Genomic DNA, 12,903 nt, shown 5'->3' on the forward strand with positions numbered 1-12,903 from the left:
AGACGAAAGAGAGAAAAAATTAATTAGTTTCTTTTGAGAGAGATAATTTTGAGAATGAAATGTTAATAATTTAAAAATATTAAATAATAAATAATATAAAAAATATATGAATGCAATAATTAGCAAGCGTTTAGCGCGGTAAGTGATGCACAAATTACAATATATATTATGTATTGAGAATTAAATTTAAAATAATACATAATCAAAATAATCGAACGAAATTATATTTTTGTAACATAAATACATATATAAAACTTAATGGTAATGCTACTTATGATTTCATAATGTTTATAATTTGCTCGTGACATTGGCAATCGATGTGCGTGTGTGTGTGTGTGCGTGTGTGTGTGTGTATGTGCGTGTATGCCTTTTTATTGATACTTTTTATTACTGATTAAAAGATTCTCTTAATATTCTGGTGATTGTAATAGTTTATTTTTTTATAATCAGTATAACATCAATAATGCATCCAGTTGCTAACAATAGTCAGTATAAATAAATTACTGTGGTTTCTGCTATTGCCGATGAAAAAAAAATAAGAATGCATGCGAATAACAGATCACTGTTAATTTCAGGAAAATGTCGAAGGTGTCAAGTGCAACTGAGAATTCAATCTCATCCAAGCATTTCGATGCAATGTGACGACAGCTCTCCTCTGTTCTAAGCGATAATGGAACCTCGGAATCCATGGGAGACTCCCCTAGTTTTAATGTCGGTATCTTAATGTATATTGCCACGATAAATCAAGAGCACTGATTGCGTCCTACCCTCTATGCTAGTAAATGCTCAACCGAAGCTGACGACACAAGAGAGATGAAAACAGAGAGAGAGAGAGAGAGAGAGAGAGAGAGAGAGAGACGGATAAACGAATGTCACTGAAGTCCGAAACACTGAGAGCTCGATTGCCACTGTGAAATACTTCACTAAGCTTTTCATATGCTAAAATTTTCCTCCCTCAACTTATATCTCTCAATATTATCTACAGTTTGCCACTGTAGATTTATCAAACTATACACGCATTAACTGCGTGTAAATCTTCAAACAATATGTAGCAGATGTAGATATACGTATTGAAAAGAGAAAACCCATGTAATATTTCGTTCTAGAATCTAGCATATCATCAGTACAATAAGACGTGTCGCTATACCAGGCAGCAACATCTTGGGTATATTTAATATTAATAAAAAATTAATAAAACATTGATTTCCCGTGTCGCAAAACGGAATTATAAGCTTTTGCTATAAGTTAAGCCATCGGTTCCGAACAATCATGGAAAAGAATACCAATTAAAGCTTGCACCCGTTAAGACAATAGGTACCCAATTACACAAAGCCTGCAGATAGTATAAAGACACAGTCTAGTATATCGCGATTCTCCACGGTTCGCTGGATTTTCCATCAGTGGTTTGTCAAAAAGCGGGAAATCCGTAATCTCGCTTCCTCCCTTCCTCCCTCGTACTCTTTCGCCTTTTTCTTCATCTTCTCGTCCTGCCGACGAGTTCTTCTGCTTCGCAAAATACGTCGCCACGGTTTCAAACGATCTCTCCGCGCTTTACTTTGCCAGCAACCAAATCGTAAATCACAATTATTGCAAGCATCCCCTTTCGTTCAGGATCTGTCTCTTTCTTCGATTTCCTTAGACTGTTTTTCAACTACGCGCAACGCTCTTCAATGTAACTGCTCCCCATTCCTCGTTACTTTTTCGATGAGCATGTTCACTATAGATTCAATAACATTGGTAATGCGAGATACTAAGGATAATGTAAATGTTTTCTTGACAGTCTAAAGCTGTTCAACAAACGCAGAAATATATTTAGATGTAAAAAGCATTATGTTATGATCGTACTATTTATCGGAGTATTACAATGTAATATTTTTAAAAAATTCAATGTTTTAGAAAAATTATGTTAAAAAATATGGCATTAATTCTCTTTGCATCAAAATTTAAATTTTATAATAATCTAAAATTGCACTCTTGCAAAGATCCAGGTTATATAAAGAAAAAGTAATTCAGCTTTTATATGAAATAAATCAAGTGACAATGCTGCAAACTTTCTGAACTTTCGCGATAAAAGGATCAAATTATTGTGTTCGGTATAAAAAAAATTCCCAAGAGGTTTATTCAAAGGAGATATCATGTAATATAACTCGCTTGTATAGAATGCTATTTTCCCAAATTATACGTAAAGCTCAACAGTGCCGATTTGTTCTCCATTTCTCATCAAAGAAAAGTTGAAAGATTATTACCGATTTCGCAACGGCACCGCAATATTTAGATGCTGCTCCCGAACGGTAAAAATGTCTTGTACGGCATGCCGCATCTCGCAATATATACGTCGTCGTGTGGAATATAGCCGCATATTATAGTGACTACGATATTTCGCTAACGAGGGATGCGCGCTTGCAGTGTGATTAAACTGCGCTATAACGCAGCGGGGTGTCCTGGGATAGCCGACAATATAGCCACAATATAGAAAATTAAAGAATCGTTCTTCTCTTTGCAACGTCGACAGAAGAAACTACGAAAAGAAACCCGATCGAGTAATGGCTGAGAGGAAACGGAAAGGTAAAATCCGGTGGTGTGCCCGCGAGGATTTTTCTCGCAAAATCGTCCCTTTCTATGCTGGTAATTAAGACTCATGACGATGCACAGCAAAGTATCTTGAAACAAGATACAATAGATTTGATTAAATCAGAATTATTCGTACGCGACAGGAAACTTTTTTGCATGATGATACAAGCAACACTAAATAACAATGTATTAATACAAAGTATATAGACTTATATGTAAGATTAAATTCTATTGTTGAAAATAAAATTAAATATATAGATTTAATTTTGTTTAAACAATTTAAATATAGTTTTCATGTTTTTATATTTTATAATAAATAAAATAATAAATAAATCGCTATTGTATGTGAATGTATTGATATTTATACATATTTTAGATATTAAATTATGCAATGTTTAAATATTAAAAATTAATGGAATTAAAAATTCAATTATTAACCGATCAAATCTGGTACACAGTAAGAAAAGAAATCAGATTTATCTTGAGATAAAATGGGAATCTATATAAAATAGTCCCGGGAATTTCCTGTGAATAAATTATGAGTCGTATTGTGAAGGATCAAAGATGAAGATCGCGTAGTCCGATCCATTATATGAAACTTTTGAGCTATCGCCTCGTTACGCTTTAATTAACAAAGGCGAATTATATCGCCGGCTATTATCGCCGTCTTAATAGCCGTTCTTACGATGTCGGAAATCCTCGTGCGGCTTTTCAGAGTCATCCGGGGAATTCGTTGATTCTCCGACGGAGGTCGGATACCACAGGACGAAGAATGTTATTTCTGTCTCGGACTAAGCCAAAGTAGAGGGTCAATTCGATGAGGTTAGAGCCCACAGTGCAACGAGACCGCACGACGAAAAACGCCGTATGGCGTAATGCAATATAAAGTTCCCCGGTCGAGGTCAATTCACCGGCGCGATTGTATTTCGATATATCGTATAAATCTACAATTCTACCAACTCCTGGCATGCGTGCCCGCCTATCGTCACACGAAAAACTTCCCGTTGCTCGGGAAGCGCCAGTATATTTCAAGCTATATCCTGTGATTGCTAATTTACTTTAGAATGATAGGATGAGCTATGAGATAGTAGAAAATGAGATAGTCATGTGTATATGTTAATCGTCGTTCGACTAATAATAAGAAATTATACAAAAATATTCCATTCGCGGTAAAAATGCATCTTCGATTATGAATGAATGTAAGAAATTTTCTTTTGAACTATATAACGAAATTAATAGAATTCTGTGATAATCAAACGAAGCAGTTTGAATATTTCCTTAAATTCATTAAAGGCATTATCTTTATAATCAAATAAAATTTATTATCGACTCATTAACTTGCTGCCATAGCGACCGATGGAAGAGGAGCCTGGAATTGCCTCAAGGTGAATCTAATTAAACTTTCGCGACAGACCCGTTCGAAGTGGTGGAATGTCAAAGTTCGGCCGCGTAACGGAACTACTTCCTTCAAAACAGGCGAAGAAAATAAGTTAGGGGAGCTTAAGGATGAACTACTTCGTAAGAAGATATGTTTTCACGGTCTTCTAGCATCGTTAAACTGAAATTTAATAAATATTAAAGCCACAAAATTTCCTAAGACTTTTTAAAGTTATTTAAATGTAATGCCAAAATATTATATACGTATTTAATTTTCATCCCAGTACAGATAATATTACGCTGTAAAAATTTCATTTAATTTTGATTCCGAACGTTACTTATATAATGTTTACGCTTTGATCAGAAGTTTAACCAGAGGTTTTATCAAATTGATTGTGTTGGAGGAGAGTTCTCTCTCTCGGAATTGCTTCTATTTCTTGAATTATCTCATTGCATTGAAGGGGACTCAAAAAAGGAGTCAAAATGTCTGCACAGCTGAATTATTCATTCTTTGCAAACACTGTAATCCGATAATAATTATAATATTTCGATATTAATAACCGTTGCAGCTCATAATTCTATTTGACTTGTGTGATTTATATATCATAGTTTGAATTTCGTCCAACATGGTCATCAAAAAATAAAAAAATTACATGACAATTATATTGCTTAGAAGTTAACAAAATAGATCGCGCAGAAATTTTAAAACTAGCTAACTATCCAAAATCCTTTTCAACGAATTCGGTCACGCAACACAGGAACAACATTAGTAGTAACTTATGGTTGCGGCCTGACCCACGTTTATAGTGGTAAGCGGAGGATCAGAGTTGAAGGTACGAAGGCGTGTAAGGTGGTCGGACTCTCTGGCTGCCACCGATGCTTCCTGGATGAGCGAGGAATCCTTACGGAGGTTAGTGGGTGGTGTTCTCCAACTTAGTTGGTGGCGACACGCCGAGTGTTCACGCCGAGTTTCCGTCCGGAGTTCCATCGGAGTTCAAGTCGAGTTCTCCTCCTCGCCGGAGGTTTCCTAGGTTCGATATAACCTGACCTAATGTTACCGACAGAGTTTCCAGGAGCTTTCGCGAAGGAGGGTGTTAAAACCGCGAACGGAGACGGCGAGAGAGAGAGAGAGAGAGAGAGGGGGGGGGAAGGGGAGGTATAAAGTGGCAAGGATGCTTGCGAGGAAGAGAGCGAGGGAAACCATGATAGATATGAGCAGTCTAAGTAACAACCATCAGTTTTCGGAGTTCACCGTGGCCGAGTGCAGTAACGAACTTCTACTCAAGATTTAAAGGAAGCACCCAAGTTCCATCTCATCCCGACGACCCGCTCGGAATTGACGACTTAATTAGCGACCAAGCAAGGAGCGCTAAGTGCTCGACGAAAAGGTCCACGAAGAAGTACTTCGAAGCTGCGGCGTACCGGGACGAAGGATTAGCCGGTTAAACCGGGTCGGACAAATTGTTGGGTTTCACTTTCGCAAGGCTCTGTCTGACAACTAGTAACGCCTTGCGAATATTCATTTCGTGACGCTTATTAATTCAATTACACTGATTATATATGGCATTCGATCAGATATTCTCGATTAAATATTTTTTGCATGCGTATTTTATAACATTGATCCTATAAGCTAAAATGTAGCTACAAAATGTAATTATTTTATTGATAAAATACATTTGGTACAATATTATTAAAACCTTCGAAAACATTTCTGAACAGTTCAAATCTTATATTTGTCAGTAAGAAATAATTTGGTATAATTTATAAATTGTAATATAATACCACGTATGAGTTAATAAAATAAACTTCCAATAAATTGAGAGCAAATTTACGGAATGATATACGTATTGCATAAATTTAAAAAAATATATATAAGTAAAGAAAATAGTTAAAATTATAGGAAATAAATATAGAACAAAATTCATTTATGCATATAACAAGAAAAATATAAAGTATATAAAATGATAGCGAGGGAAACATTCATAAAAAAAAGAGAGCTCATAAAAAGAGCTATTATAAAAAAAAGAAGCATGTGTGGGGGATAGGATATAAAAGATAGAGAAAAAGAGAATGAGAAAGAAAGATAGATACAAAGGATGATATAGAGGGGAACCAGATTATAAAAATAGAATGTTCTTTAGGTGTACAAGTATGACTTTACGGATTTTCAATAGATAGCGGTAGTCATACTGCGGGTATTATTTGAAGTTGGTAATACATGTACTTGAAAGGTGTATACGCAGCTTTAAAACCTAGTACATTTCATTTGACTAAAGTGTAAACAACTATTATTTTATCGCATTGAAAATGTCAAATTTTGTATCGGAAAAACGCCATTTGCGGGAAGTTTTACTTAATTATTTTTTTCTAAAGAAAAGTGCAGCTGAAAGTCATCGTTTGCTTGTGGAAGCTTAAAAAGAACATGCTCCATCGGTAAGCATGTGTGAAAAATGGTTTAAGCGATTCAGAAGCAATGATTTTGATTTGGATGATAAAGAGCACGGAAAGCCTCTTATGAAGAAATCAAAAATGGCTTGATAACTGGATCGCTTTAAAACATCCAGACTTCTACCAGCGTTTATTGCCTGAAAGATGGGCCAAGGTTGTGGCTTCCGATGGAGCATACTTCGAATAAAGTAAGAATGATTTTTATGTTATGTCTAATCAATGCGTTTTTTTTTATCAAAAAATCCGTAAAGTCATACTTGTGCACCTAATACATTCTTCACATTTGTTTTATACTTGTAATACTAATTACGTTTGGATACAAAGGAAAGACAAATATTACGTAAAGATATATCGGTTTAAGTATATGAAGGTAAATATATAAAAATATCAGAATCTAAGACAATTCTAAATATTAATTCACGATTTTTTGTCCTATTACTCTAATGGCATTTCTCAAAACAGAACATATACATTAGTCGACATTGCAGTGAAAACGTTTGTAAGAAGGCAACAATATCCTTTGAGAGTCAAATTATCTCTTGGCAGTCGATGAAAGGAAGAATGAAGAGAAAAAAACGTCAAAGATCATAGTTAACAGCGACGAAAGAATTCAAAAAAGTTTTACCTTTCAGTCTATATATATTTTTCCGCGAATAGCTTAGAGCTCGAGTTTTCCTTTCGCAAATTCCGGCAGCTACCGACGAGACCACAACGATGGGAAGAAGACGACGAAGAAGCGATAGGCAAACGGAAGGACGATTCGCCAGACGGAAGTCGGAAATGTGCTCCGGAACCTTCAACAATCCCTCGATGAAACTATTGGTCATCCGCGACGCAATACCGGATACGCCGGATCTAATAACTCATCCGTCCTGCTGTTGCCTGGTCTCCTATTCTCGCTCCCCCTTATACTATCCTTTATATCTTTCTCTGTTTTCTCTCTCTCTCTCTCCCCTCTTTCTCCCTCCCTCCCTCCCTCTAACTCTCTATCTCTTACATGCTATCCATGCTTCGCTTATGTCTTTTTTTTGTATTAGCTCTCTGTACGGGCTCTCTTTTTCTCCTCGTTTCCACGCATTGTTCATTTCGACGGTGGTTGTAGATAATGTCGTCGAGTCGGAAAATAATATCGGTGTCGTAGCGTCGTTGTATTGTGACGTAATAACAATGTATTTGTGTTGTTTCGGTGGCGTTACTATTGTTGAAGCTGGCGTGATCGTAAATGCTATGATTAAAACGATAATGGCAACAATTGCGGAAATCGTTTGGCATTGTTGCGCATCGCTTGTTCGGATTTGCGTCGCATTGTCGAAACGCGTGCCGTAATTTACACTGTATATTTCTGACGCTGTATATATCCGTACACCAATGTCAAATATAATAATAGTGACGCGGTATAATAATAGCAATAATGCATACAATTATAAAGTACAAAACATGATACATCGCTTAATTTGGATTTATGTGGAAATCTAGATTTTGTAATTGGTGTATTGTGATGTAGATATATACATATTTACATTTTTTAATATATGTATGATAAAACATTTTACAAATAGCAAATACTATATGGATTATATCTAATTGTAAGTAGGATTATAACTGCAATGATTAACCTCATACTATGTATTAGTATTAAATGACAAACATATGTCCATTTGCACATGCTCGATGGTCACAATGCCAACATATGTCATTGTTGTAGTCACTATCTGAAGTAAAATTAACCTTATCAATTCAGTCCATGTTAGGTTGTGTCAGTAGAATATCTACTACAATGAAATCTAAAACGTATCGCTGACGCAAATCCACCGACGAAGGGTAATCTTGACGCGCCTTGCCATTCGAATTCCAGTTTTGCTCAACATGTTCTCTCTGGGATGAGTCGGTAGTGTGATATACGACGCGACGTAATTGCAGGAATTTAATCAATCAGAGATATAGCCTGGCGCGAGTAAAAGATACGCGGAGTAACCATGGCAAGCCGAGTTAAGCCCTCCAGGAGTCTCATTTAAGATAAACCCGACCGGCAGAGGAGCGAACGAGAGTAGAAAGGAACAAAATCACCACCGCTGACATTGTCGTTGTCCTCGCCTTGGTTAGATGATAAAACGGTAGGACTACTATCCTAGATTCCGTACTATCTCCTCGACTACTTTTCCAACTCTTATCCTTCTCGTCCTTCTAGCTCTTCAACGTCTTCGTTCTCATTCCTCTAGCTGATACACTTTGCGAATCGCACGAAAACTCGCCCCCTTTTACCCTTTCCACCTATTCACACACAGGCATGGATCTGTATATGTACATGAAAATACTCGCCGGGATTCCTCTACCATCCTCCCGCGACCCTCTCTGATATATAGCCCTTCGGAGGTCGATGACTTCCGCTATTTTTCTTCCGCTGTCTCCAGCAAGCAACTTCCCTTTCCTAACGTCCACCCCGCGCGCCCAGCCGTTTCGGTTCTTTCCAACGTTCTCTACTCGTTCTACTCGAATATCCACTAACCGTACACGGACATCGATCGGCCCAGCTGCCGCTATGAAGCCCGAGCATATCTTATCCGCAGAACATTCAGAGAATGTTGGCAACAAAAATCAACGAAATCCCGCTCGTGCTAGTGTTGGTTGCATAACATATTAAATAACAAAATTTACACGTATGTAAAATCTCCATTGGTTTCATTTTTCCTTTTTCTAAATAATAATCATTTATATGTAAGCTACTTCAATCACAATTTTATAAAGTTTGCATAAACTTCACGAAATTTTAAAAAGATTTAAAAAATAATAGGAAAGTTTAAATGAAACAGAGAATGAAGAATAATTCGCAACAAATATAATAATTCACAGATAAATGTTGCAACAGCTATTTGGAGAATAACCAACGATTGAAGCATCGTGCAATAATGCGTCCTGTCCAAAAAAGCTCCAAAATTGAAAATAAACTGCGACATCGAAGCGAATATTGTGCGCTAGCAGCTGAAAACAGTGCAAACGAGTCGTGCCGAAGTGGTCGGTAATGAATACATAAATCACGATTATTGCATACTCTTTTTCTCGTGCATGATGTTGTCGATAAATCAAGGAGAGAAAAGAAGAGAACGCGGAACATATGAAGTGATGAAGAAAGCAAAGAAGCTATTGCATTTATGGATGATCATCCTTGTGACAAGCCAAAATTAATTTGCTCTACTCTTCGAGTTAGCAATGGCGTTGGCATATTTTAACCCAGTTCTTTAGCTTCAGCCCTTCTTCTATGGTGCACCCACACTATCGCGGAGTGACATAAATTTTTGTCAGCGATGCGCAGTATTGCGATTCACAAAATTCATCTGGTCTCCCCGATAAAACCTAATGAGTGCTCGCGGTTGACTGGCTCTTCAGTTGACGCGATAAATAATTAATGAACGAACGATACAGAGGAAGAGAATGTTTCTCGCACTATCCATAAACCATTTAATATTTATAAGGTTACAAAACGTACAAAATGCAATATTCTCTTTATGGAAGTATATATTATCTTATATATATGCAAAGTATTTAGAGATAGTTAGTTTTAATTAATCCGTTGGATATAAACTATAATAATTGACCTAGTCTAATACAATTAAAATAAATCTTTACTTTTTGTTTCCCAAAAGCATCGTAAAAAATAATTAATAACTATACTGTATTTAAAATAATTAATAACATACTGTACTTAAAATTTATTTTTTATCAGCAGCAATGCAACAAAATAGCGATTATTATTATTATTAAACTACGAAATGTATAGTAATCGTATTCAAGATTTTGTATCATTTAAAAACAGGTATTAATTTTTATATTCTATGTGAATCTATTGTGACGGTAAAAAAACTTTACTTGAAAACACACACACACACACACACACACACACACACACAGACCAATAAATCGTTTTAAGAATTTCGATAGTAATAAAGGTGAACGCAGCAGATCATAATATCACGCTATCTCATTAAAATTTAATATAAAAGGACGTTAAATTCGCACTTGTCTCTGTATTGTTTTAACGAAGCCATGCCTCGCGCATTGAACTTGCCATTGTAGCCTAAAGTCTGAGATCCGTGGATTATAGGAACCATCCTTAACAGTGTCAATAAACTGAGGTTATGAGAGCCACAAACGTCGGAAGTGTATCTCCTTACGACAGACATAAATAAGCTCCGACGGTGGCTGGTCGTTTAAATGTCGCGAAGGGAAACTCCGTTTCGTTTCTCCTGAATGTGCAATATTATCTTCCATAAGTAACGATTCTCGTCGGCTTTTTCCAGGTCACAGGTAGGATCGATTTTGAGATCGATATCACACGATGTAATTACTTAGCGTGCCATTCCTTAATAGAACTTCGGCCAACTCGACCGCTCAAAGTAGAGATGAAATGCATTTTGCAGACAACTTTATTTCACGACGCGCGGGCGCGAAACCTCCAACCGATGAACGATAAAGATGCTTAATAGCCAGCTTTTCATCAATAATATATTCTTCCTGCGTTAAACTTGTTATCTGTTCTTAAGCGCGCCTAAACGAAGAGTAGCCTCCTTACGAGCTAAAGCGCTCTGACGCAATGTACATTTTATACAACGTTCTTTATCAAGCTTGTTATAACTGCAACCAATGTGGCTGTATTCAATTGAATAGTCCATCAGCATTGTTAATGCATTGCGTCTCGCAATCTGGCTTTTGCGCGCAAATGATTACCGCACTGCAAGCTCTCACGTATTTCACGCCTGTTTATAACACAGAGTTAATGGAAAGTAAAGTCTTTTGATGAATTTATCATTTAATTTAATACATTTTTTAGAAATTATCACTTCTAAACGAACGTTTTTTTTTTTCAATTCAAATTCAATTTTAATTAGTTTCTATTATTCATCTCAACGAGGATTGCGTCTGAACTTCAAAATAAAATATAATTTAACGATTTAATTCTGGAAGATTGTGGTGCATGATTCGACTTGAAACTAATGCTTAGTAAAAGTATTTAATAGACCATCAAGCCGATATTTTCATGAATCTTTTTCCTCTTTCGCTGATGCTGAAGCGGCAAATCAGCCAGGTTTCTTCCTAGTCGCCATTACCGTGGTAAAGCCATGATGGCGAAAGTGGTCTAGGGGCAAACGGTCAACGAGACTGGAGATGAGATAGAACAGGCCATTATGGCTACGCCGATAAGATAGGGCCACCCTTCGTGCTACGTAGAAGCTTCAGCCTTCTGGGTATGACTTGATACACCGGACACGATTCATGTCATGAAAAATCTCGTTGGTGGAGTGGAAAGCGTATATGAAACAGAGAGGGGGAGGGGGGAAAGAGAGAGAGAAAGAGAGAGAACGCTAGGTTTGAAGAGTGAGGGAGAAAGGGCGTTGTCCAGCGCCCTCGAGAAACTCGGACCTTATCTTTTCATACCGATCGTGACCGTCCAAGACTTCATTTCCGTGTCCGAGCGATTCCCGCCCTCGTGCCAATTTATATACCTATGCGTAACGAAATGGACCCTATGCTCGTTTACATAGAATGGATCAAAGTTCGGCAGTTAGGGAAGGCGACTGTGAGTTATTGTTACGTTCGGTCGAGTATTAACTGCCGGCAGTTTCTAGTGTTCGGTAATTACGTAAATGCAATGACGAATCTATTAAGAGGATTCTAAAGTCGTTTGTTATATCGATTAATCGTAAAAAATTATCACATATATTACTTTCACAGATTTGGAAATCCTTTTCCAGAATTATAGTATATACGCATTAATACACTGAAAAAAAAGATTGGTTGCTGCAGCAAATTAGATGGTAAAATATGGCATAGCATTTTTAATTGGTTGCAGTAGTCCATTTTTGGTTGTGTTAGTCTATCGAAATTCTATACTGACATTGCAGATAGGCTAATGCAACCAAAAATTGGCTGCTGCAGCCAATTAAAAATGCGATGTCATATTTTACCATCTAATTTGCTGCAGCAGCCAATCTTTTTTTCAGTGTACCTATATTATTCAAAGAAACAATACGAAGTTCTTGAAATTAAATTTAGATACCTAATTCGATACGAAAATTCTTTACGAAAATTTAGGCGCATATGTGCATGCTACATTGATGTAGTAATATGTAGTAATGTGTCGATGACACGTAAATCATATAAGTGTGTGAATCCTATTGAATCGGTAAAACAGCGATTTCGTTGGAGTTCGGTTTTCAGTTTGGAACCGTTTTTTTTTTATTGCGACTTTGTAACTGATATTTTTTATCAGTTATAATGTACTTTGACATTAAAAACTATATGCACGCTTTTACGTGATAATGTAATGTAGATGTTTCAATATATATGTTATTTTATCTAACATATATGTTATTTTAATATACACACTGCCTGAAAAATGCGTTATGGTTCTACATACCGGTTATTTCGAAGAATAACCGATCTCTAAGACGTCGGTGATCTGGAGGCTTAGGACGCTCACACGAAATGCTACACTGAAAAAAAGATTGGCTG

At 36.6% G+C, this 12,903-nt stretch overlaps 1 protein-coding gene across 4 annotated transcripts in view; it reads right to left on the reverse strand.

The window, feature by feature from the left end:
- The window catches only part of hth (Meis homeobox homothorax), a 418,172-nt gene that overhangs the window by 2,259 nt on the left and 403,010 nt on the right, over positions 1-12,903 (reverse strand). The gene's annotated exons all lie outside the window — the stretch shown is intronic.

Source organism: Mycetomoellerius zeteki, unplaced genomic scaffold (assembly GCF_001594055.1).
Source record: "Mycetomoellerius zeteki isolate Tzet28-1 unplaced genomic scaffold, Tzet1.0 scaffold146, whole genome shotgun sequence".
NCBI classification, from domain to species: Eukaryota; Metazoa; Arthropoda; class Insecta; order Hymenoptera; family Formicidae; genus Mycetomoellerius; species Mycetomoellerius zeteki.